The 25,758-nt window shown below is 37.9% G+C and overlaps 1 protein-coding gene and 1 pseudogene across 8 annotated transcripts in view; one reads left to right on the forward strand and one right to left on the reverse strand.

The window, feature by feature from the left end:
- PDE4D (phosphodiesterase 4D) overlaps positions 1-25,758 on the forward strand; it is a 1,391,688-nt gene that overhangs the window by 891,366 nt on the left and 474,564 nt on the right. The gene's annotated exons all lie outside the window — the stretch shown is intronic.
- LOC112860367 (zinc finger protein with KRAB and SCAN domains 4 pseudogene) lies at positions 1,096-2,617 on the reverse strand (annotated as a pseudogene).

Raw genomic sequence — 25,758 nt, forward strand, 5'->3', positions numbered from 1 at the left:
AAAGTCAACAAGATAGCTTTATATATATCTACTTACAGGTAAAAGTGTGCTTGCTTTAGAAAAGGAGTTGCTCTGAGAATTTTTTTCTCTATTTAAAAAAAATTTAACAGTATTCTCCCTTGCCATTCACAGGCATACAAATGAGAGGGAAGGGGTATTACCTATTGACCTGATCATTTAACTTATGTTCAAATATGAAATATGGAGGACAGTGAAATTTTTTAATTAAAATTAAATTAAGCCACGTACATGCTAGCTATCTGATTGTTCTTTATAGCAGCATATATGCCATACCATATTTGATTTCTTGTCACTCAATCCCAGGATTTGTTCCCAAGCATAACAAACAAATGTCTTTAGAATGCTACAATTCCCTTATTGGACTTTAAGAGTTAGAAACACCTCTGGGGCGCCTGAGTGGCTCAGTTGGTTAAGTATCTGACTTTGCCTCAGGTCATGATCTTGTGGTTCATGAGTTCAAGTCCCATGTCCCTAGAGCCTGCTTTGGATTCTGCGTCTCTCTGTCTCCCTGCCTCTCCCCCACTCACACTCTGTCTCTCTCTCTCTCGCTCTCTCTCAAAAATAAACATTAAAAATAAATAAATCTAAGTTCTTTAAAATATAGTGTAATAATGGTTTCAGGATTAGAACTTAGTGATTCATCACTTACATATAATACCCTGTATCCCAACAAGTACCCTCCTTAATGCCCATCCCCCCACCTATCTCCCCTCCAACAACACCTTAGTTGGTTCTCTGTGTCTAAGAGTCTCTTATAGTTTGTCTCCATCTCTGTTTTTATCTTATTTTTCCTTCCCTTCCCTATGTATTCATCTCACTGGTGTATTTAATAAATGTTTATAGCACCTATACACAGGGCACAATGGGGAGCATAAGATATCACAGATTTGACCAACTGCTGAAAGATTGATCACAGGCAAAATGGTCAGAGCAGCAGCCCCCGTCAGAGCCATCTGCCCACCACTCATCATAAAGTGCTGGCTGGAGGTGGTTAATCAGCCTGGAAGCCCATTTCAGTTCAATAGGTGAGAACAAACATTTCAGGTCCTCCATCTTCCAGACAACTCTCCGATAGCTTCCAATCAAACGTGCTGTTTCCCAGCCACCTTCTAGAATGTAGAAGAGAATTCATCTCAGCCAGACTCTGTGTCTTCTAACACAAGATGATGCATAGTGGTCAGTAAAGCCCCAGCCCGGTTTCTGTGGTCAGGAAGGGCTCCAGGGTGGCTTCAGTTCAATGAGGAATGAGCACCCACTCTGGCATGGACCACATCGGTCACTATGATAGGACGTTTTTTTCCCCGACATGGCTCCTCTGATGTTGAACGAGGTATGAAGTTCATGTGAACGCTTTCCCACGTGTGTCACGCTGATAGGGTTTCTCACCTGTGTGGATTTTCTGATGTTTGATAAGGCTTCTCTTCTGAGTGACACTCCTCTCACATTCATTGTATTTGTAAGACACAGGAGCCTCACTGGGAGGGAGGGAAAGCCTCACTTTCCCACTGGCCTTCCCTTCCCCAGACTGTCTCAGGTCTCTCCACTTGCAGGATCTTGCGCATTTTTATCACCATGGATCCTCTGGCGTCTCAGGAGGTAGTAAAAACTTTGCCACACCTGCTCCACTAGTATGGCTCTGTTCCTGTGTGGAGTTTGTGATGTTCAAGGAGGCTGCAGTTCTTGCTGAAGGCTTTCTCACACTCCTCACACTCCCCTGTGTGGGTTCTCTGGTGTCTGATAAGGTTTGAACTGTGACTGAAGACCATGCCCTATTCCTCACACTCATACAGTTTCTCATCAGTGTGGACTCTCTAATGGATGACGATGGCAGAACTCCCGATGTAGGTCTTGCCACAGTCTTCACATTCATATGGTTTCTCCCTGGGTGGATTCTCCTGTATTTAGTCAGGCCTGAACTCTGAGCAAAACACTTTCCACATTCATGACAATAGTGCTGCCTACTTCCTGTGGCATTTTTCTGCTTTCTTGGTAACCTGCCCTCATGTTCACTAGCTGCCCTCATGTTCACATGCCTGCACCTGCAGGCATCCAGGCACTGTCTTCATCTAAGTGCCATGGTATTTCCCTGGGCTCTTGTATGAATGTTCCTCATCTGGAGGCAGGTCCCTGAACTTAGCCTGTATTTCACAACCTAGGGAAGTCAGGCCACCAGGAAGTCAGTCCTGCCTTTCATCTCTGTGAAAGCATTCCCAAGATGAACCCAGCTGTGTCCACTCAGGGGGAGAAAGCCAGGGCCACATCTTCCATTTTCACCAAGCCCTGGGGTGCTGGGGGCACCCTGGCAGCCACCACTGCATCACCTCTGCAGTGCCCTCCTGGGTCAAGCCCAGGGATCTGGAGAACTCTGTCTGGTAAGACCTGTGATCCCAGAGATTCATGCTTAAGCAGAGCCTTCATTGATCCCACATAAATACCAGCTCATATTATCATACCACACATTATCCTATTTGTTTTTGCATCATCCCTAGGAGGTAAATATATGACACTCTTGTTTCATTAACATCACAACAGATTATTAGGCAAATCAACAGAATGAAATTTTAAAGCTTACATTATCTAACTGAAAAAGACTTCACTTACATTTTCAAGCAGTATTTCTCACCCACCTTAAATCATTTGGGGAAATTTTAAAAATCTCATGTCTAAGCCAGATACCCAGAGCAATAATATCAGAATTTCTGGGAAAAGGACCCAGGACATGGCATACTTAACTCCTCCAGTGACTACACTGCTATAAAGACTCAACAACCTGTACCCATAGGAGTGCTGCTTAAGAAATGCATCCAGAACACCTGCTCTGCCTCTCAGTGTTACTACTTTCCACCTGTTCCTGTCATTTTGAAGAGTGATCATCTGAACCAGCTGGATACATGAAAGGAGTACTTTCTCCCCCCCCCCCCCCCATTCCAGTATAAGCATAAAAACCTTATTTAGCCTCCAACAATTGGCATGAAAAACTAATGCAAAATAGGCATCACACCTAATATTAAGAGATACTTCATAAGAAGTTTACAATTCCACCTTGTTTCTTCCCCACCCCCCAGACCATCACATTCATGCCCAGCTCAAATGTCTCTCAGGTTCTTGTCTTTATTGCCACCACTCCTGCATTGACCTGGTCTTTTGTCAAGTTAGAAATTGCCAGGATTCTCTGACAACAGTCTGTATGAGATTCAGTCCAGAGCTCATGCTTTTGCCAGCGCCCATCTTCCTAAAAGAGACTGTGTTATATAAATCCACTGCCTAGAAACTCTCATTGGCTCTCCACTGCCTTCACATAAACCTCTTAACTCAGGAAGTCTGGCATGATGCAACTCCATTGCTGGCAGATTCATCCCACTACTTCATGATGGGGTGTTCTTGTGTGTGTGCTGTTTTGGGGAGAAAGTCTTCATTCTAATTCTGTACCCTGGAAACTCACCATCTCATAGCTTAATAGTTCCTCTTCTGGGCCCCTGTCCCTAGCTCTCCAGAAAGAATTAGCTGCTACCTGCTCTGGGATTCTCTCAGCTCTTGGCTTCACCTTTATTATAACAACAGTTATACAATTAAAATGGTGTTTTCAGTTACTAAAATAAAACTACAGACGATACAGTATATATAGTTTGTGCTTCTTTAAATCAAAAAAGAAAATACCCATAGTTTTTAAGACTCCAGGAGTTTTAAAATATAGTTACATGTAATAGAACTTCATTTATTGGGGCACCTGGGTGGCTCAGTCGGTTAAGCGTCTGCCTTTGGTTCAGCTCATGAGCTGGCAGTCAGTGAGTTCAAGCCCCATGTCGGGCTGTGTGCTGACAGCTCAGAGTCTGGAGCTGGCTGTGAATTCTGTGTGCCCCCCTCCCCCGCTCTCCCCCCGTTCATGCTCTGTCTCGTTCTGTCGCTCAAAAAATCAATAAGTGTTAAAAATTAAAAAAAATAGAATTGTGTTTATTTTTTGGTTTTGCTTTTTCACATGTCACCCCTAGATTCTTGTTGAGAAAGAAAACCAATCTGGAAAATATGCCTAAAGTATGAGAGAAGAATTCAAATAAAATATGTCAGATCTCTATTAATACCTAAAAAGCATTTTAAAATATAATGTAACTAGGGGCGCCTGGGTGGCTCAGTTGGTTAAGCGTCCGACTTCAGCTCAGGTCACGATCTCGCGGTCCGCGAGTTCGAGCCCCGCATCGGGCTCTGGGCTGATGGCTCAGAGCCTGGAGCCTGTTTCCGATTCTGTGTCTCCCTCTCTCTCTGCCCCTCCCCCGTTCATGCTGTGTCTCTCTCTGTCTCAAAAATAGATAAACCTTAAAAAAAATTTTTAAATAAAATATAATGTAATTTATTTTGCATGAGTGAATTACGTTAACTCTTGAAGAATAAATGGGACTTTTAGATTTGGATTGTGGGGAGCTCTTATCATGTTTTCAACAGATTCAAATATCCAGCTTTCAAAATAATCTGCCCACATGATTTAGATATAACAGCCCAAGTAGCTAATCAGTGACTCCAATTTTTACCTTTTAACAAGCAGTTGTGCTTTTGCATATATACGATCAAACAAGACTACTGTGCAGAACAGTAAGACACAACATTTTAGAATTACAAAATTAAAAGGGCATTCACTGTGACTTCATCTAAGGGTTTTTCCAACCTTAGTGAGCTTCAAAATCACCTGGAGGGGTTACTGAAATGCACACTGCTGGGCCCTTTCCCTAGAGTTTCTGATCCTATAGGTCTGTGGTAAGCCCTCAGTTGTGTTCATCTAGCAAGTCCCCAAGTGGCTCTGGTGTTGCTGGTCTGGGGACCACACTATGAGAATGACTGGATTGTCTTTATCATTTAGCACCTGGGCTTGCACTACAGTGCATGTACCTGTGACTAACAGTGACTAGCTTGATGGTCACCAGATACCCTAACGTTTCCAGATACCCATATATAGTCATAGACCCATAGAAGCAAACCATATCTATATTAAGAGTGTTTTGCTGTTGTTGCTGTCTTGGCCCACTTTAGTGTGTTTAATTAAATCAATCCTAGAGAAAAATAAATGTTTTCTAATCTTAGTATAGCAGATTTTTTTTGAAACAACAGAAGATTCTATCTTAAACATTTTGATTTTCACTCTTCTAGTAAACATAAGCATGCGAGTTTCAGGCAACCTCTATTTTTAAAGACATATTGGATTTTTAAAAAATTAATAAAATTGGCAAATTTTGTTAATAAAATTGGAGAGACCCATTTCTTTGCATAGGCATCCTACAAATAAGTGATAAAATTTTCACCTGCTGTTTTTGGAAAAATCAGCAAAAAAATTCTACCAGTATTTGCTGGCATATTTACCATGTGTTACCTGAAGCCAGTATGTTGAATAAATCATGTCCTAGTTCTGTCATAAGGAAACAAAACATAAGGCTGATAGTGTACCTTTGTACTATTTACCAGCATCTATTAGTAACATGTGACTGGAAAGAGAGACTGTAAGGGAAAGGGGGATTGGAGAGGTTCATTGGCATGCTCCAAGTGGTCAAAAGCCTGGGGTAGACTGAGATGTGGGGACACCCTATAACCTGCTGCTATTCCACCATCTCCAAGGATGGTCCAAGTATCCTGCACTCTGTCTAGGGCTGTGGCCCTCAGGTTGGCTTGTTTAGTGGGAAGACAAACCAAAGGATGATACAGCCTTATTATAGGATCTTCCCAAGAATCATTTTTGGCCTCTTTGATGGGGTTTCCCAAAGTCTGGAGAGAGAACCTCTGACCAGAATTGCTGATACTTTGAGCTCACAGAAATTTATATTTTTTAGTTAATGATACTGAGACCAACTTAAAAAGTATGATGTTAGTATTTTACATTTCTTTAAGCATTTTCAAATCATTTAAATGTAATCATATTGGCTCTGTCAATTGGACAAAGTGATCACATCATTTTTCAAATGAGGGCTACGGTTTATTTAATTCAAGTGACACACTCTTCAAATGCAGCTAGTGGAGGCCTGTGTTCTAGCTCCTGCACTTCAAATAGGTGTTCATTATCAACTAAATTTCTGTTTCATTCATTCATTCATTCATTCATTCACTGAGAAAATATGTATTGAGTGCATACTATGTTCGAGATGCTGTTCTAAGTGATTAGAATACAACAAAACAAACAAAATTTCTTGACCTCATGGAGTTTGCATTCCAGTGAAGGGGATGGAGACTTCATTGAATAACGGACAGAACCTATGGTTGTGTTGTCTTTAATGCAAAAGGAGACTTTGCAGATATGATTGAGACCTTGAGATGTAGATTGTCCTAGATTATCCTGATGGGCCCAGTCCAATCACATGAGTCCTTAAAAACAGAAACTTTTCTGACTGTGAAAGAGAAAGACATGATGATACAAGAAGAGTCAGAAAGATGCAGTGTTGCTGGCCTTGAGGATGGAGGAAGGGGTCCATGAGCCAAGGAATGTGGGTGACGTCTAGAATCTGGCAAAAGAAAAGACACAGATTCTCTGGCAGAGCCTCCAGAAAGGAAAGCAGCCCTGCCAACATTTTGATTTTAGGCCAGTAAAACCTGTGTTAGACTTTTGACCTATAGAGCTCTAAAATAATAAATTTTCATTGTTGAACCACTGGATTTGTGGTAATTTGTTGAATAAGCAATAGAGGACTAATATAGAGGAAGACAGACAATATGCAAGAAAAGTAAGTAAAATATATTGTATGTTGGATAGTGGTAAGTGCTAAGGAGAGAAGTAAGTCAGGGACAGAACAGGAAGGAATGCAATTTTGGATACAGCAGGCTTCCACATTGACATTGGGTAAAGATTCGAAGGAGGTGAGGGAGGAAAAGGATATTTCAAACAGAGAGAAGAGGAGGCCAAAGTTTCTCACTCTAGGACAATGACCCTTCATAACTAGATCCTGAATATCAATGTCAAGAGAACAATTATCGTTCCAGAATAGCCCAGCTTCCTCCAGTGACCATGTGTTTAAGATAAAAGCTCAGAACTTAAAAGATAATATTCTGATTTTTCTATAAGGAGGTAAACATCTTGGCTTAATCATCATTTACTTTTTCATATTTTCTGGAGAATACATGAAAAAATTCAGTACTAAAAAGTAAATTCAGTAGTATTTAATTTGTACTGTCTTAAAAAAAGATATCTTAAAACTTGGTCTAAAGCAAACAAGTTGGGGACCATCAGACTTGAGTCCTTTGGACTATTTACTAAACATTATTATCAATTAACAGTTTATAGCACTGTAAAGGGATTTCAGACAACATGTGACCCTGAATTATTGCTACAATAAATTAAGTGCCTGGGTGGGGGGAAGCTATTGTAATTATTTTATTATCAAAGAATGTCTTTCACGTACTAAATAAATAAAAATAAAATCAGACTTCTAATTCTGTGCAACGCTGATCATTAATCTTGATGGAATTGTATGTTAATGCTTTAAAGTAATCAGATTGTAGAGACCAGGTCAATGGTTTTGTATAGCCATCCTCTTAAGTACCTGGGAAAGAAGAAGAACTGAATGTCTGATTTTTTTTTTTTTGTTTTATTATACCATGTATTTTAATTTTCAAAGGAAGGAGAATAGAAATTCTGTGATCTGTGTCAGTAGAAATGTTAATATATAAAGCAAATAAATGTCCAGGTAATTACTAGCATCAAAATAGATATTCTGCAATAATATTTCACAGGAAATATGCGTTACGTTGCTACTCACAGTGTGGTCCATGAACCAGCAGCCTGGGCAAGTGGTAGAAATCTACATTCTTAGACCCTACCCCAGACCTCTGGGATCACAAGCTGCAGTTTAAAAAAATCTCAGGTGATCTGTATGCACATTAAGTAAAAGACATCACACCGAGGCAGTAGCTTGAACTCTCATTATGAATCTTGCCACTAAGTATTTTATGGTCGTTAGATCTTGGCAGGTGCACATGATCTCACATTATCTGAATTCAGTGCTCTAGCATATCATATTTTGCACAGCTATTTTCATCAGGGAGCTTAGTGTCTTACAGCTCTGGAAAATAAGTGCATGGAAGTAGCTAGTTAGTGTTAGGCCTTTTGAGACATAAGCAAACCTGGGCTCAAATTTTTTATATTTCAAACCTTAAATTGGCTAACATATTTTTAAAGTTACAACAGTTTAAGTTGAGGGATGAAGGGTGTCGGCATTAAATTGGTTTAGAGGAAGGTAACTTGAAAAGACAGAGGGTAAGGGAGAAGAGTACAAACTTCTTGTTGAATCAGAATTTTCAAGTTGCAAGAGGAAGCCATTGCCCTCAGGTTCAGAGGTAATGCAAACTATTACCTGATGTTTCAAAGACCGATGCTTGATTCTCCTACCCATGCTCACACAGGGAACTCACCTTTCTCCCAGGCAGTTTTTATGCGTTGTTGGCTAGCTCGGTGTTGTTGCCTTGTTCTTGCTTTCACTGAATCCACTTCTGCCTGTATGGAGCTTCCAAGGACCAATGCCCCTGTTGCTGAAGCTTGGAGACACAGAAGACAAATGAAATTCTGCTTTTACTTGACCTGTTTTGTACTTTTAATCATAAGGTCTGTCCCCACTTGTTCTCATCCTCAAGTTACCAACTCTTATACTATTGTTTTCATATTCTACTGACTCTCCTTTAGATTGACTCCAATCTTACAGCCCTTTTATTTTTTTTTTCAATTTGTGGCCCAGAAATGAGCAAATTATTAAAAATGTAACCCAAGATTCTCAGCTATCTTTTATTTTATTAGCTCATCCTGGACATTACCAATGAATGTGACTTCAAATCAGATAGACTCTTGCTACCACATCCTATTGTTGTCACATATTGACAGACACTTCGCTAAACGTTCTCAGCTTAGCAACCATCTCCTTCCCCATTAGTAACTGCTCAGTTAGATGGTTTTATTCTAACCAAAGGGCAGGACTTCAAAAGTGTCCCCATCTAATTCCAGATGGTTACATTTGGGCCATTAAGCTCTTTTTATATCCTGATTCTATCATGCATTCTATTAGCTATTCTTCCCAGCTTGAAGTCATTGAATCCGTTCCCCAAGCCAGATCCCTCTCCTTAATAAAGTCTGTAACTACTCCCTTAATCCTTTTTAAGTAAGCTTTAATCATATGTCTGTTACGACCTTTGTAAGTAATGTTGCTAAGTAGGAATTTATTTCCTGGCACACGTGCATGTGTTCTTACATATGTCAATTAATCGTGATTCCTCTATTAGATTACAAACTCCTGTTTTCAAGGGTCTTCTGTTTTCTCCTTACGGTTTTGCTTACCTTTAAGTACACAGTTTATATTATTGACTCTGGATGACGGTTGATGGTTAACTAATAAAAAAGGGTGAGTTGGGGACTTGGTGTTTCAGATATACCAGATGGATGCTTAGGAAATGCCTTTTAATGAATGAAACCCTAACTTTTGTTAGCAAAACATAAGGTTCAAATGAAGTTAGATGTGCATCAAAGAAAGCTATAATCGGTTTATTCTTTTCAGTTCCTAGCCCATGGTGATTGATCTTGCGTTTGATTTTAAAACAAATCAGAAGTAGATGACTCAGAAATGGGTGACTCAATCAAATTATAGACAAACCCCTTGCTGCAGTGACTCTTACTAATTAAATGTCTGTGACAGCAGAATCAAAACAGGAGGAATTATGTAAAATTTAGAAGACCATAAAATTATCCCTTTCAGAGGCTCCTGGGTGGCTCAGTCTGTTAAGCGTCTGACTCTTGATTTCAGCTCAGGTCATGGTCTCACGGTCCTTAGGTTTGAGCCCCACTTCAGGCTCTACACTGACGATATGGAGCCTGCTTGGGATTCTGTCTCTCCCTCTGGCTCTGTCCTTCCCCTGCTCTCTTCCTCTCAAAATACATAAATAAATAAAATAAAATAAAAATATATCCCTTTCAGCTGGAGACACCTTAACTCATTAACCTTGTAACATTTTTGAAGGAATAAAAATAGGTTGGATTCTACTTTGTGAAAAAGAGTTGAATATTTTAACTTAGATTTCACTCTATCTCATTTCAATCAAGTACACCAAGTCTTATCTATGCTAGGTCTCTCAGATATTAGGAGGACAACTTTAAAGTAAGCTTTTCTTTGCCCACTGCAATATAGTTTGGGGGTTAAAATAATGCAAATTGTATAACTATATTGCTAGAAAATGGATACTGTTTTAGATACTTAAGAAGCCTCACAGGATTAAAAATCAGCATGTTATAAGAAGTATGTTTAGTACCATCTAAACTTTATAAGTTCATGCATTTACTTACATATACTTAAATTTTCAAATTTACACTTATGCTTGTACCCAGTAAAGGAAAAGGTATGAACATACTCATACAAACACACACCACCAAACTATATAGGAATTATTTCAGAGTAAGTGGGATTGTAGACACTTCTAAATATTCACATTTTTGCTTTGCTGTATTTTCTCTTATAAGTTTTCATCTTGGCATAAGAAGAAAAATATAAGATTTTTAATTAAAAATTTCTCCAAAGCATGCTTAGTGAAAAATAGAAGTGAATAAAATATGTATCAATAAGGGAATGGCTACATAAACAAAAAAGGAAAATTAAGAAATAAAATTAAGCAATGTGAAAACATTCTTGTGGTCATCTTAAAGGATGATCTACGTGCAGATTTCCTGTGGTATTCGGTAACAAGATAAGCTAACTTCCTGAAATAGTAACCATTACAAATAAGAAGAACGAATAAATGTTTAGCTTTCCCTAGTTTTAAAATAAACGCGGAGAGAAAAAAGTCCACTGAAGAAAACATATACTTTCTTTTTTAATAATAGCTCTCAGTTTCAATGTCCTTGCATCAAACCATTAACAGGATAGCAAGCAGCAGGCGTCAGTTTGTGTTCCCCCTGCCTGGTCCCTTAGCTGTCATCGATGCCTGTCTACAAAGAACCAGCTAGAGATTTGAGGGCTTAAAAGAAACATTCTTTGATATTGACAGTGGTAGGAAGTTTCTCCTTCTTGCCTCATTGTGGTTTGTATATCAGGCTGCGGCATATCCTTTTTTGAAGCTGTGTAAGTCAGTTTCCGTGGGACTGTTTGCCCTGTGACGTTACTGGAACACATTTATCAGGAGATGAGTACCTCAGTGCCTCAGCAAGGACAACAGACTCCACTATGTAGAAAAGAACGATAGGGAATTTTTGCTGCACGTCTATTTTTCATAGTGCTTCAAAATGAAAATGTTTGTGACTGCAAGAATCGTTTGTTTTTATTCAAGCCAAGTGTAGCTTTTTTTTTTTTTTTTTAAATGAAGCAGCTTAATAAAGTTAGTACATTTTATTAGGGGCAGAGTTTTTTCTACTTTCTGTATTAGTGAGTGATCCTCTAGGATGGTAATACAACTGATTATACACAAGTGGTAATACAGCTGAGATCTTTCGAGAGAGAAGGTAACACAAAACAGAGTGGTAGATCATCCAGTCCTGTAAGAAATATTGTGCAAGGAACCAGGACAGATATGGAGTGCTCTCAAAGACTATGTTGGGAATCCAGATGTGTGAAATTCAAATGGAAACAGAAAACTCTATGTAGAAATCAGTTTGTATAAATATCCTAGGAATGTTTTCATGGTTGACAACAATATTTGAGAGGCACCTGGGTGGCTCAGTCAGTTGAGCATCTGACTCTTGATTTCGGCTCAGGTCATGGTCCCAAGGTTTTGGGATTGAGTCCCGTGTCAGGCTCCATGCTGAGCATGGGGCTTGCTTAAGATTCTTTCTCTCTGTCTGTCTCTTTCTCTGTCCTTCTGCCGCTTTCTCCAGCTCACATGAATATGCTCTCTCTCTGTCTAAAAAACAGAACAAGACAAAAAACCTGATATTTGACAACGGTATAAATATGTGCTAAATTCTCTATAAATATTCAAAAATATGTTCATAATTTTCAGGTATAAAACAGTATTGTGGTTTTTAAAGTTTTGCGTTGACCACGAAATCTGTGCCTTTACAGGTACACATTGATTTTTACATCTTCTCAGTGAGATAAAATTGAGGGAGGGGTGTGTGTGTGTGTGTGTGTGTGTGTGAAATATATGAATAAGTTGAAAGGGGCAAAAGGAAGTGAAAAAGAGTCAAACGATAGCCACTGACAATGGTACTGATTGGCATCAATTTCAGAGCCAACTACCCCAATTTAGAGAATTTGCATTTAGGACTAATTAAATTATAAGCTGACTGGACAGGAACAGAGTTAAGCCTACTGATGACGCTTCATAAATATTCATATTGACAATGATAGAAGAGGCTCTCTTTCAAGGCTAAATATTTATAAACCATATGCCTTATGAATGTCGGAAAGTCAGTGTTCGGCTCCTGAGCTTTCCTGTCCTTTTTAAAGATATTTTTTTTACTCAGGTTAACAGAAATACATCCCTATAGCAGTGGAGTCCTTCTGTGAGTTAAGAAAGTTCTCCATGTGCAATGCTCTGAGAATGACAGGCCGTTTAGAATCACATCCTGTAGATTGTTAATGTCAAGTGGCATAAGCTACTTCACTGAACCATAAGGTTTTTTGCCCAGAATTTACACTCTACTAAGAGCAAGTGCTAAAATTGTTTGGCCATTTCTCCAATTCTCTTGAAGATAAAATAGTCTTCACAATTATAGCTTCCGTGCATTAAGTGTTACTCTGGTAGCCTAAATGAGTTAGTTAATGTGCAGATTAAATATTGGATACACACCCGCAAGTAACTCAGGACTGGGGAATCACCCTCTCTTGCTACTTGATTGCTGTTTGTGTAAAACAGTTAATAGTGAAACTGTTTATGTGCAGCTAGCAACTGTATCTAAGACTTGGGTTTATAGGGGAATAAAGTGCACTCCAGTCCCATGAGCACACATATATGAGTGTTGACCTTGCCTCATAGGACTTGCTTTAAGACACACTCCAAATAAAAGCCCTTTTAAATTTAATTTTTCTCACATTTCTCCATACTTAGTCTCCGTTCAAGAACAAATACTTAAATGATTGCCACACAGTGACTATTCCAGTTAAATTTTAATTTTTTTTTCCTGTAAGAAGCTAAACTGATTCTCAAACATACTTTACACAAACTTTATTTTGTTAAATTACCCTGTATTTATTTGTTTTAATTTGTGAATATGGGAGGTTATGCAATGTTCTATAATGATCCCAAACCGGAGCTTCCTTTTTTTTTTTAGTCTCAGTGAAAGCTTGTTTCTATTCATTCATCACTTTTTTTAATATATCTGAGAGCCAGCTGCACCTTATCTGAAATGTAAATGAATATAAAAACCTTTTACGTTCTCAATAAATGATCAGCTACTGTCCTCATATCTTCATGTTCATCAATAGTCAACATTCAGTGTTCAATGGTTAACACACATTTAAGTGCTTACTTTTCTACCTTCTGGGGAAGACAGATGTGGAATTATAAGTGAATCAAATATTGTAACAGAGATGGCGGCAGGGGGGAACCTCAGGATCAAGTAAGTAGAGAACATAAACGTAAGTATAGAGGTGTGTGGGGAAGAGGCAGAGGGATGATGTTAGGACAGGTAACTTTTCTAAAATTTATCAGGAAGTTATGTAATTAGGGGAGTTGGGGAGTAGGAAAAGGTAGAATTGTTAGGAAATGAGGGAGAGCCAGATTATATAGAGTTTGGTATTTAGTGAAGGATCACTCGCGGCCATTGTGGTTGGCTGGTGAAGGATGGCATGTAGGGGGCAAGTGTAGATGTGCAAGGCCAATTAGGACATCATGTCTATAGGAAAGGCAGGGGATGAGGATGGCTTGGATTAGGAAACTGAAACCATTGTCTTTTACCTGTAAAATGATTGTTGGCCCCATCCTCCTCCATGCCAGACTTGGGTTCCCCACGCTACAGTCTCTATGTATCTCTCCTTTTACTCTGACTCGGTTTCCTTATGTAGTGTCGACCACATCTCTCTGACTAAACCTCAGGAATGCATTTATGTAAAGTCAAGGTACCTCGTGTTCCCTCCAGCCATCCTTCCTCCTGATTCCCATGCCTCACTTCCTCTTTCTTCATTCTTTGCTGCACATCATTCACTATTGGTGTCCCTTCCCCACTTAGTTCCCATTAGTTTTATTTTGCAGTGGAGATTTTTGTAGGTATGATCCCCTATTGTTCCTTTGGATCCCTTGAAATATTCCTCAAGGTTAACCTTGGTGAACCTCATGATGCCAGCATACCTGTAAACCTCGGACTTGTATACTAAAGGAGAAATTCCACGCCAGTGTTTGAAAGTGCGCACATGTGCGTGTGCACACACACACACACACACACACACACTCACACACACACACTTCATTGGTTATGAGCACTTCTTTTTCCTCTCCTAAAAGTCAGCAAAATAATAAAAAATATTGACATTATTTAGTGAATTACTCAGTGAACGTTAGGATTTAAGAGGGTTTTACTGGCTTAAAAATAAAAGCTGTGTAGTAAATCCTGCACCCTTTTATGCCTCCTTACCCATATTACATTTTTCTTTGAATGGAAGTTTCCCTGAAACTGTCCCTCTTTCCTATCATTTTAAGTCTACTTTTCTCTTATGCTGCACTTAGCTCTCCTTCTTTTGTGGAAAATGCATTCCTATGGGCTTCAGTTTCCCTGAGAGTCACTTCTCCCCAGTGTTCATACTCTCTCTCCTCTTCCATGTAGGTCTGGTCCCAGATACCTACTGTGACCCTTCTTGCCTCTGTGCCTTTCATTATTTCACTCATTTGGAATTCAATTCTACAAACCTTTTAAACACCTTTGTGAGGCACTGTGGTCAGCACTAAGGATTACAGATGGACAAGGCACGATTGCTGGTCCCTGGTAACAGTGATGGGACAGGGAAAATATACCTGTAAATACATAAATGCTGAAATAGAGATTGCTTTTTTTATATAGGGGGAAGGGAGCAAGAGAATGGGTTCCCTTTGCCACACAAATCTAATATTTCTGACTGTTTCCAGTGCTTCCCCCAGGACTCAGTATCTGTCATCTCTCTGTTAGATTATTGCAACCCCTCCCCACCACCCCAACCAATTTCCTTCCTTAGATTTTTGCTCCCTCCAGTCCAGCCTCTACAGAGTGGAATTATTCTACAAAACCGGTAGGTAGGTTATATTGTCTTGCTTTCTGCTCAAAGAAATCCAGTGGTTTCCAATATCATTTGGAATCAAATTCAACATTCTTGTGGGGTCTTTTAAAATTGTGTGTGATCAGATCTCTGCCATCCACCTCCCAGGGACCCAAACTCTTCTCAGGCCCTCTCCCCATTCTTCTTGCTTCCACGACTGTCTTCATTGCTGTTCCTTGAACATACCAGGTGTATTCTGCACCACAGTCTTTGCACTTACTGTTCCTCTGCTGGGTAATCCCTTCCTTTACCTATTTGCATGGCTGGTTCCATCTTGTCCTTCAGATCCCTGCTTATTTGTCACTTTTACAGTGAATTCTTCCCTGTCCACACTATTTCTGCCACCCTCAAACTTCTGCTCTGTTTTTCTTCACAACACCTATGATCTACTATACCTTTTGTAGTTCCTTCATTTGCTGACTATCCTCCTCCAGTGAAAATATAAGCTCAGTGGAGGCAAGGACTTTTGTCTGTTTCTTCACCATTGCACCTCTGGTGCCCAGAATGGTACGTGGCACATAGTATGTGCTTAGTAGGGGTTCCTGGGTGGCCAGGTAGTTAAGCTTCTGGTTAAGCTCAGGTCATGAACTCACAGTCCCTGAGGTTGAGCCCCATGTCGGGCTCTGTGCTGGAAGCTCAGAGCCTGGAGCCTGCTTCGGATTCTGTGTCTCCCTCTCTCTCTCTGTTCCTCCCCTGCTCTTTTGCTCCCTCTCTCTCTCTCTCTCTCTCTCTCTCTCTCTCTCAAAGATAAAGATTTTAAAAAATAATAATAATATGTGCTCAGTAAATGTGAAAGGAAGGGTTGAGGGAGGGAGGAAGAGTGGGAGGAAGGAAAAATGGAAAGGGAGGACAGAAAAAGAAAGGGAAGGGGAGAAGGAGGAAGTTGGAAAGAAGAGAGGGAAGGAAGGATGATAGGGAGGAAGAAAGGACTGGAAAAAGTCTCATGTTAGTGTTACCGTCTCTAACACTTCTCAATATCTGCTTAATATCTCTTTTAAACAAAGACAAAACTGGCCTCTAGGTGAGAGCCTTTGGAAAGCAGTATTTTCCGTATAGAAGCTAATATGGTTGTTCTGTTTACATTGTACTTATTTTCAAATACTGTCCTCTTTATATGGCAAAAGATATTCACTTTCCATTTGTGAGAGTACTATAAAGTTTCCCTGCAGATAGAAATATTTAGGATTTTCAAAATACTTTTTTTTTTGTTTCAGAATTTTAAAAATAAATAATGACCTGGGGAAACTCAGACACACCAAAAATCATGAAGAAATGTGGATATGACAAAATACGAAGTTAGTAGTCTAATGCCTGACATCAGGGGTAACTGACCTTCAAAAATTCTGCTTTTCTTCAAGGTCTATTGCAATTCCCACCTCATCCATGAAACCTTCCTTGACTATTGCCCCCCTCAACTCTTTTTCTTATTTTTTTTTATTAGACTCCTGTACACTATCCTAGGTTGACCTGAAACTATTTGGTATGGGTCGCCGTTGTTTGGGGTCTTTTAGTTCTGTCCTAAGATCCTTGATTTGAGTAGTTATGACCTGCTCCCCCTCTTTTGAAGCAACCACCACATTGCACATCCTTATGAGTGATATAACAGACAACTAATAATAGACATTAGTTATTTTCATCATGACTCACCTGTACAATAAGGGTTGGGGTTAGAGTGTTCAGATTGCCAAAGCACCTAGGCATGCTTTATGATTACATATTTTTTAAGTTAAAGAATCATAACAGAGAGCAAACAGTATTTCATCTTGAAAAACTGAAATCACTATTTTGCCACTAGTAAAAATAATACGCATATTTAATTTGATAAGAGAAATTAATCCCTAGGGCAAAATCATGAGATAATCGGGGCCAAATTCCAGCACATCTAATTTGAATGCTTGAGAAATCTGCTAAAAATACTGACCAGAATAGGATGCCATTCATGGAAATATTAGTGGAAGTAGGAAACCAAAGTTAATTTCTTTAATATATTTAGATATGCCAGTTGTCACAGGAAGATCTTGTTGAACTGTTTTACTATTTTAAATGGGGTTAGCATTATATATTTACTGGAAACTTTTAGGTAGAAAATACTATCAAGAGTAAAAGCCACTTAGATTGCCTGACATGACAATAGTTTTCATGACATTTTCTGCAGCATGATCTATTATTAAATGTGAATAGTGTGAGTAACAATAGCTAACACACATAGATCACTTGCTGTTCCAGGAACTGCTTAAGCACTTTGTGTGTTTTAACTCCTATAAATGACATAACCCTAAGAGGTAGGTCCTCCAGTAAGCCTCATTTAACTCATGAGGAATCAAAACTTAGAAGACACAGTTACTTACCCAAGGTCATACAACTGGTAAGTATTTGAATGCTGCTCAGTCCCTCAGGAAAACATGGTCCAAGTACGTAAAACCACTCCAAATGAGTCCCAGCACCTAAAACACAGTTTGGAGGGTGAGCATTTGATCTGTAAAAGTAGTCAACTTGATCTGCTTTTCTTGATGCCATTTGCAATCAGAATGTTGATTGTGATTTACATTAAAATCCTGGTATTCTTCTTTTACAAAAAGAGATTTTCAAACAGCATCAGTGCATTTTCTACAACATTAAAGAACTTTATAAATATAGACTGGTAAAATGGAAGCGAAATGCCTTTTCTGTAAAATACTTTTAATTGATGTAATATTAAAATAAGAAAACTCTGTGGTTAACAGTTTTTCCCTTTATAAACAGTAAGAAAAGTATTAAATGAAGAAAGTATTTTTTCTCACTTCTCAGTAACAACTAACTTCACACAATGAAAAGGAAGTTAAAATTTTAGATGAAAAATCAACACACAATAATTTTTAAGGGACTTGGGAAATGCTACGAGATTTTAACCTTGAATGACTGTGTGTGTGTATGTGTGTATACGTGTGTGTAGCATTTAGAGATTCTCAGTGAGTGTTAGAGCAAGTGGCATATGGTCATATGCAATTTTTCAAAGCACTCTTAAGTATTTCTTTTTTTGTCAGACTTAAATATTCTTTCAAACTAGTAGTTATAAAATGAAATTAATTGTGGTATTAATTTTAGTTTCGCAGATAATTAATAAACTTGAGCATTTAAAAGTATATTATTGGGGTGCCTCGGTGGCTCAGTCTGTTAAGCTACTGACTTTGGTTCAGGTCATGGTCCCACAGCTTGTGGGTTCAAGCCCTGCGTCAGGCTCTGAGCTGAGAGCCCAGAGCCTGGAGCCTGCTTCGGATTCTGTGTCTCCCTCTCTCTCTCTGACCCTCCCCTGCTCGCACTCTTCTCTCTCTCTCTCTCAAAAAATAAACAAACAGTAAAATAAATAAATAAATAAGTAATAAAAGCATATTATTAGTCATTCATGTTTCCTCTTCCATAAGATTTCTACACAAGTCTTTTGCCAATTTTTCTCCTGGGCTGTCTTTTTCTGATCAATTTTTAGGATTCTTTATATAGTCTGCAATTCCTTGTTGATGGTAAGTGCTGGTAATATCTTCTCTCAGTAAGTCACTGTTGGAGGCTTTTTAGAAGTAGGAGTTTTCTTTTTTGGCAGGAATTTCTCATAAAAACTTTTCAAGTTCTGCCTTTTACATTGAAGTCATTAGACATATTGAATGGAATCTTGCATATGGTGTGAGAAGGAATCTAATTTTATGTTCATTTTCTACATGTCAAACCATTGATTGACTACTCCCTCACTTCCTACGACTAGTAGTGCTACCTCTGACATGTATTGAGTTTCTTAACTCTGCTGCCTTCTTTCTGGGGTTCCTATTCTGTTTCATTTGCCTTTTTTTTTTCTCTCTCTCTGTTCCAAATCCCCATGGCCCTAATTTCTACAAGATTGTGATAATGAATATCAGGTAAAGAATGCCCCCTGCTTAATTTTGTTTTTCTTCAGTTATGTGTTGGCTGTTCTTTCCCTCTATGACCTTCGTAAAACATTTTTGAATCAGTTTATTAAATCCCCCGTAGTCAACTACTATGGTTTGCTTGAAATTCAATGAATCTGTAGATCAATTTAAGAAAAAAATTATGTATTCAGGACACCCCATTTCTTTTTTTTAATGTTTATTTATTTATTTTGAGAGAGAGAACAAGAGCAAGAGAGCGGTTGATGGACAGAGAGAGAGGAGAGAGAAAATCCCAAGCAGGGTCTGAGCTGTTCGTGCAGAGCCCAACTCTGGACTCAAACTCATGAACCGTGAGAGCATGACCTGAGCTGAAGTCAAGAGTTAGACACTCGACAAACTGAGCCATCCAGGCACCACCTAGGCATCTCAGGAACCCCCAAACTGAGCCACCCAGGCACCCCCAGAACTATTTGTAATTTCAGCATATTTCCCATCGGTTGTTTTTTAGTGTTTTTCAGTAAGTTTTATAGTTTTGCTCTAAAGAGGTTGTGAATCTTTTATTCATTTGTACTGAATACCTTCTGTTGTCATTGCAAAATGGCAACAGTTTTCAAAATTCATTTTCTAAGTGCTTTCTGCAATTATATGCAAATACATAATTTTTTGTATTTTCCAAATATCCAGAAAATTCCTTAAATTTTGCTATACTTTTAATCATTTTCTTCTGATTCTTTTAAGTATTCTACATAGACAATCAGATCATCTGTGAATAATAAAAAGGATTTGTTTCTTCCATTCTAATTTTTATACTCTATATTTTATGCCATTTGTAAAAAGATGTATTGTTTTGTTACCCCAATTAGGCCAGTACTTCTAAAACTTTAAAATGCCTTGTAAGCCATCTGGAGAACATATGAAAATGAAGATCCTGGTTTAGTAGTGGGTTCAGGCCCAAGGGTCTGCATTTCTAACATGTTCCCAGGTGATAATGTTGATGGTGCTAGTTGGAGATACTAGACATTGAGAAATTGTTAAATAGAAATAGAGATAGCAAGCATTATTGTCTTGTTTCTAAGTTTGAAAGGCATACTTTGCTTCTACATTTCTCCAGTTTTGGAAATTTTCCTGTCTTCCAAAATTGCTATAATGTTTTATCATGAATAGTTCTTGAATTTTGCCAAGGGATTTTCAGCATTTATGGAGGTATGTTAATTTTTTTGTCCTTTAATCTATCAGTGTCATAAATGATTGGAACTTGTGATGTTTATAGTTTTCCATATTATTCATGCATACCTATACATATCATTTGTATACATGTGTATACATACATATATATATAAATATAAATATGTCTTTATTGCTGCTTTATTTGCTAATATTCGGTTTAGAATTTTTAAACTGCCTTTGTGATTTTGACTAACTATATTCAATCCTTGCTGATTTCTCTTTTTAAAAAATACCATTATAAAGTGAATTAAGTGTATACCTTCTTATTCTTACACTCTTTATATTGAATTCATTCCTTATGATAATATTTTGAGATACATTTTATTATTGCCAGCATTTTATTGATTTAGAAACTGGGATGCATAGAGGTTCCACAACTTGCTCAGTCGCACAGCTAGTAAAATGAAGAAGGTACAGGTCATTAATTTGTGTCTATTGAACAACGAAAGTAATGATAAAGAAAAAAAAAACATTCATTTTAATCCCTGATTCATTCCTTCAGTCTTGAATTGAATTCATTAATTCAGTTCCAAACAGTTTTCAAGGCTGCTACAAGCAGTTCTAGATCCTCGTGGGGGGAAAAAATAAAAGTTTATCAGGCCACCAGCAAAAGGGGGTTCCTTGGTAATTTGTAACTGTTTCCCAACCTCTATCAAGCAGTGGTGCTAGACTCTGGATTTTATTTTATTTTTTTAATGTATAATTTATTGTCAAATTGGTTTCCATACAACACCCAGTGCTCATCCCAGCAGGTGCCCTCCTCAATGCCCATCACCCAGTTTCCCCTCTCCCCCACCCCCATCAACCCTCAGCTTGTTTTCAGTATTTAAGAGTCTCTTATGGTTTGCCTCCTTCCCTCTCTGTAACGTTTTTACCCCTTCCCCTCCCCGCTGGTCTTCTGTTAAGTTTCTCAGGATCCGCATATGAGTGAAAACATATGGTGTCTGTGTTTCTCTGCCTGACTTATTTCACTTACTCTCCAGTTCCATCCATGTTGCTACAAATGACCAGATTTCATTCTTTCTCATTGCCAAGTAGTATTCCATTGTATATATAAACCACATCTTCTTTATCCATTCATCATTTCATGGACTTTTAGTCTCTTTCATTAATTTGGCTATTGTTGAAAGTGCTGCTATAAACATTGGGGTACAAGTGCCCCTCTGCATCAGCACTCCTGTATCCCTTGGGTAAATTCCTAGCAGTGCTATTGCTGCGTCATAGGGTAGATCTATTTTTAATTATTTTTGAGGAACCTCCACACTGTTTTCCAGAGTGGCTGCACCAGTGTGCATTCCCACCAACAGTGCAAGAGGGTTCCCGTTTCTCCACACCCTCTCTCCAGCATCTATAATCTCTTGATTTGTTCATTTTAGCCACTCTGACTGGTGTGAGGTCGTATCTCAGCGTGGTTTTGATTTGTATTTCCCTGTTAAGGAATGACGTTGAGCATCATTCCATGTGCCTGTTGGCCATCTGGATGTCTTCTTGAGAGAAGTGTCTATTCATATCTTCTGCCCATTTCTTCACTGGATTATTTGTTGTTTTGGGTGTGGAGTTTGGTGAGTTCTTTATAGATTCTGGATACTAGCCCTTTATCCAATATGTCATTTGAAAATATCTTTTCCCATTGGGTCGATTGCTGTTTAGTTTTGTTGATTGTTTCCTTTGCAGTGCAGAAGCTTTTTATCTTCATGAGGTCCCAATAGTTCATTTTTGCTTTTAATTCCCTTGCCTTTGGAGATGTGTCAAGTAGGAAATTGCTGCAGGTGAATAGACTCTGGATTTTAGCCTGAAGAATATACTTTTCCTTGGCTTTATAGCTGAATGGCCTTTGCAAAAGCTAATGGTTTTGTTTAATGTGTAGACTTTTCTGTGAATTCAGCAGTGACTTAGCATAATTAAATAATAGGTAGGCATCTATCCTTTTTATAACTTTTCTTACTGCTAACATACTAACTTCAAGAAGTTTTCCTTTGTAAATGAACCTCAATGTCTCTTTCTTATACTAAACCTGTCTTTTCACATCCAACTTCAGAGTGATGGAAGAACACATCATAATCCTTCATGAAATCCTATTGTTCTCATTAATATACATTTACTCTGTTACCACTCAGTGTTTGATTGTTTGATTTTCTTATCAATATTTTTTTCTTAAATTCTTATTTACTTGTTGCCACTTTAATACAAACTCAAAGATTTTTGCTCTTTTCTGTACAGATATTATGCAGGAGAAAATGGAGGAGACATCCTGCCCATGAAGTCTATGACTTGCACAATTTTTTTTAATCTCTTAAAAATTCACTTGCCTCATCTGAGAAAGGAGTTTGAACTAGACAGTCTCTCGCCTGTCTCTTAGCTCTACCATTACAGATTTTGCTCATCCTTACACAGTATTTTCTCATTAAAGCACAAATATGCATAATTAATATGATGTATCATTTTCCTAGAAGGTTGGGAAACCAGTTATCCAGATGATTGGCAGACTGATTTTTGTCAATATCAGTGTTGACTCTACTTTTTTTAAATCTCATTACTATTATTAAGAGGATATAGAGTTGCTGAATATAGTTCCAAACCTTGATTATTCTTTCGGGTATATTCCCCCTGACCATTTTGAGATGCTAGATTTAGTGGACTAAGTAAAAAATAATATTAACTTATTCTAACAAAAAGTAAACTGATATAGGTATGAGAAACCTCTGTATATTCCTCATAGTCTTGAGGTGAATACTTTGCCCTTCATATTCGTCGCTGATCTTTTAAAATCACATTTAGACTTTGGAAGTTCCGTGTGATATGTTTGGATGGCAATGAGAAAAGCAACCTAAACTCTATGGCCAAATAAAATGTCTAAGTTTTGTACTTTGGTATGTTTTCCTTTTAATACTGACCATCACCTAACTTCTTTTAAAAATAGACATAACTTTCTCTCTTTGTCCTTGATACTACTTCACACTTGTTTGGTGTGATTGCCATTCTGTGAAACAAAATTTTATTAGCAAAACTGTCCCTACCTGTACTTGAGCATTAAACTAATTAATTTTTTACAAATGTTCTTGATTTGACTTACATAAATTTATTTCTGAATGAATACTATCTTCTTGACTTCTGTTCCTTTGATATGGAAAACCTGAAGATAAACCATATAATCATGATGAGGTCTGCATCTGTGAATTCAGAATTTTTGGTTTAGTTCAATGAGGTTGAATGTTCTTGCAGTGAAATTGGAGAAACATTTCGAAATATTCACCTCATGTTCATTCATCTAGTCCTCTTCTCCTTAATTAGATCTGGTTGAAAATTGTTTTCATTGATTGATAGTGGTTTCCTGGAATATGTCTTTATAAAGATTATGAGCCGTGTGGGGTTGTGAGACTCAGCAGAAAAGAGTGTTTTGATAGATGAGTGATTTTGCAATAGCCATGCACACACAGAGATTAGTATTACTGACTCAGACAGACATGTAGCCTTAATGGAAACAAAGTCAGAGAAAACATTTTTAGGTAATTTGACGGAACCTGCTCCTTCCAGGAGATAAATAACTCATCCTCAAAAAGGGAGCTGTCCAGGAACATTTTTAAGAACTCTAAAAGTGGATATTTTACAAACTATGAAATGGCTGAACTTCATTTTTCTTTTTTTCACTCTTATCACTGAACCATTAAAAGTTTAGACATGTTATGTACCCATAAGCAGTTGAGCACGTCAACCAGATGTTAAGATTGGATATATTCAAAAGTTTAGACATCTATACCTGTTTTATGTTTTGTTTATATCCTAGAACATTAAACTATCTTATATCTTTGAATTTGATTTAGACCTCAAATTACTACATTTTTAAAGGAAGACTTATTAGGAATATCTCATGGAGATCTGAATCCATGGAACAGAAATTCATTGTTTTTATATTGCTAATGAGAATATCATGTGGGAAAGCTCCCAAAGTCACCTTATCCAACTGGCTCTAACTTGGCCTGTTATTATATCACCTACGGACATTGAATTAATTGGACACTATTTGTTCATTATAAATCTGTATCAGATACTGCCTTATAACTTATGCTTTTGTATATATTTGAAAATTACTATTCATTTTTATATTTATTTAAACAAAATTGGAAAACAACATAATGATAGCATTTTTTGGATCTCCTGTTAAAGAATTTTATACTTTGTTCCCTAGTTTTGTGAATTTCCTGTGAATTTGTAAAAATACAAACTAATGGTCTTTCTTTCAAAAACATGTTTATTTTGAGAGAGAGAAAGACAAAGGAGGGAAAGGCAGAGAGTGAGGGAGAGAGAGAATTACAAGTAGAATATGTGCTGTCAGCACAGAGCATGATGTGGGCCTCAATCTCTCAAACCATGAGATAGTGACCTGAACTGACATCAAAAGTAGGATGCTTAACCAACTGAGCCACCCAGGAGCCCCTGGTCTTTCTGTTTCTACCATAATTATGTATTTAGTCAACAAGCAGAAGTAAAAATTTTTTAAAAAAAATGATTAGTCTCCAAATATATATATATATAGATTTTTCAAATTACTTAGCCATAAATACACCACTAAAATGCAGCAATTTTCATTTCTTCTGTCCCTTCCAAATGTTCTTTGCTGGTATATGGATTTTATGTGGATATAATCATGTGTGAGTTTTTATCCTACTTTTGAAAGCTAACATTATTCCTTAAACCCTTTTCTGTCATCTGCCACAGTCTTTACACATAACATTTTTTTCTTTTAATGTTTATTTCTTTCTGAGAGTGAGGGACACAGAGCACGAACAGGGGAGGGACAGAGAGCGAGGGAAACACAGAATCTGAAGCAGGCTTCAGGCTCTGAGCTGTCAGCACAGAGCCCATCGTGGGGCTCAAACCCACGAACCTTGAGATCATGACCTGAGCCAAAGTTGGAAGCTTAATCAGCTCAGCCACCCAGCCGCCCCATACACATATCATTTTGATTGCCATATAATATTGACTTGACTGAAATTTTCTATGTGTATGTTTATTTTTATATATATTTTATGTTTTTTTGCCTCATTTACTAGTATTACAAATAATGATTCTGGACACACCTTTTGAAGGTTTTTCATCGCATTTTTTTTTAGGGTAGATTCTGAGTGGTAGAATCATTAGGTCAAAATCTCTGGTCATGGTCATATCTCTTGCCATTTTGTAAGCAAAAAAGATGCTGTAGATTAAGACCTGCTTGTTAACTTAGTTTTCAATCTTATTTTGTTTTCCATCACAGATGAATCAAATTCTTTCTATAATTAAATCATATTAAAATTTAGATTTAAGTTCTATAGTAAAAAGAAAAAAGACTGAAAAAAAAAGAAAGACTTGAGTGATACAAAGTATAGTTATATGTTTAAGCTCCCCTCGTATCTGTCAGAATTTGTGGTGAGACCACTTTCATTGTGTTCCTTTTGTCTTGCTCAGCAATTGTCACTGAGAACTCTTTACCC

This window comes from Puma concolor, chromosome A1, assembly GCF_028749965.1.
Source record: "Puma concolor isolate L17-30 chromosome A1, mPumCon1.1.hap2, whole genome shotgun sequence".
Classification (NCBI taxonomy): domain Eukaryota; kingdom Metazoa; phylum Chordata; class Mammalia; order Carnivora; family Felidae; genus Puma; species Puma concolor.